The 2,052-nt window shown below is 29.4% G+C and overlaps 1 pseudogene; it reads right to left on the bottom strand.

Moving 5' to 3' along the window:
• Positions 1–1,635: 1,635 nt before the first annotated feature.
• LOC149545623 (small nucleolar RNA SNORD36) lies at positions 1,636–1,702 on the bottom strand (annotated as a pseudogene).
• Positions 1,703–2,052: the final 350 nt, after the last annotated feature.

Genomic DNA, 2,052 nt, shown 5'->3' with positions numbered 1-2,052 from the left:
GACTACATCGTTAATGATGTCTTGCTTGAAATTTGACTATAATTTGGATGATTCCAACTTTGACACTCCTAAGATGCCATTGGACTTATGTGTAATGCCCCACTCGAGAACCAAAAAGAAATAAATCTAATATGTTACAAAGTTTACTGAACTATTTTTTTATAAAGTTTAAACAAGATTAAGATAAAAATAATGCAGAAGCAATATATAAATATAGATCAAGAACATGTAATCAATTATAAATGCAATTTCAATTCTTTCAGGGTTCTTTCATGTTGAGTCACATTTAAGAAAGTTTTATTAATAAGTTTAAGTCTCAATTACAATGTACATAATCATAAAATGAATAAACACATACATAATCATATAAGAAAATGCATAAGTACAACCAATAATATGAAAGCACATCTAATTAATAACATCCACTACACATGTCATAGGGTATGTGAAAATAGGTCCAAGTACATCAATATACAATACAATATTCTATAGGATCTCAAAACACATGATACATAGATATATTAAATGAATATAAGTATTTAGGATAAGAGGAAGAATGATAATAGTATCACTATATCAACGAGCATCTAACATTTGTCAATCTGATGAGGAATTAAATGGTAAGAATACACTACCTCCTGATCATGTGGTCACCTAATGAGGCTTCCTCTCCCACTATATAGGAGAGATAATATACGATTCACATAAAAATAATCAAATCATAAAATAATCCTAGGCAAGGAATCCTGATAGCCAAAACTACCTCAAGGGTAACACAAACTACTCAAGAAGAAGATATATAAAAAATGAAAGGACACTCATTCCAATACTAACATCTGATACCAAGTCAACATACAAATGCCAAGACCAAAAATATACAACCACCTCAAAATCAATGTCAAGTGTCACAAGCACAATGACCAATGCATAACAACTATCATCAATAAAAGTAAACTACCAATCACTAACCCCAACAATAAAAAAACACCAATAATGAATGACTGGTCATTCAGTAATAAAAGTCAATTGTCAACAATAAATGACATCCAAACAATGAGTAACAACTCACAATATATATACTATAAAAATTAATATTCAATATATACACCACTAGAGGCAAACATTAAAAAAATAATGAAGGAGACATAGGTTACATAATATAGAGTGTCATCACATGAGCCAACTCTAAGGTTACTCTGACAATTTTTCAAGACTTCATCCCCCTAGTGACTCTACATTGAACCGAGATACCCTCTTCCTAAGATGAGAAAACTAGTTATACCTCTTAAGGTATCATCTCCATCTCATCCTTAGCCTCTACATGCACTCAAGGCATGGAGAAGGAAAAATCTCTAACTTATCTTTTTAATGTAACTCAAGAAAAATGGGCTAGGAAAGATATTTTAATTACTATGTTATCACTCATTATACAACTTACAATGAGTTACCTTGGTAGCCACTTTGGGCCCTAGCCCCCATTGCAAAGCACTCCCATAGACATGCACCTAGACTACCTTCTCAAAAATCACAAACCACAATAGTGTCCCATAATACAAGAATAATATTGATTAAATTTGGTTCTTTAATAAGCAACCCAAAAAAATAACATTGGTTCTCGAAACTCAAGTTCTCATAAATGCTCAATAGTATAAAGCTCATAAAACATAAATCTCAGTTCAAATAATAAAGTTCATCATGACATCTAGTCAAATAATCATAAAATAAATTTCAAAAATGTCTCTAGTGCACATCCTAACTTGGCCAACTAAACAACTCACAAATAAAAACTATAAAAAAAAAAAATCATAAGACTATAAATAGAATATTATACACATAATTTTTAGCCACATGATTTAATTCCACCAATTTCTCTTGTTTAGTTTGGGTCATAAGGATGTATTTAGAAATAAAGTAAGAATATATATGTTAATATAAATTGTTATGCTAAAATACTCATTTAAAACAATAAGTATTTAAATATCCAATCTTTTTGTATATATAAAATATCATGCAATATTATCATGTTATTAATTTAAATAATCTTAAATCATA

This window comes from Cupressus sempervirens, chromosome 7 (genome assembly GCF_028749045.1).
Source record: "Cupressus sempervirens isolate cs-2001-9-10 chromosome 7, ASM2874904v1, whole genome shotgun sequence".
Taxonomy (NCBI): domain Eukaryota; kingdom Viridiplantae; phylum Streptophyta; class Pinopsida; order Cupressales; family Cupressaceae; genus Cupressus; species Cupressus sempervirens.
The sequence above is the reverse complement of the archived record's forward strand: the minus strand, read 5'-3'. Positions and strand labels throughout refer to the sequence as shown.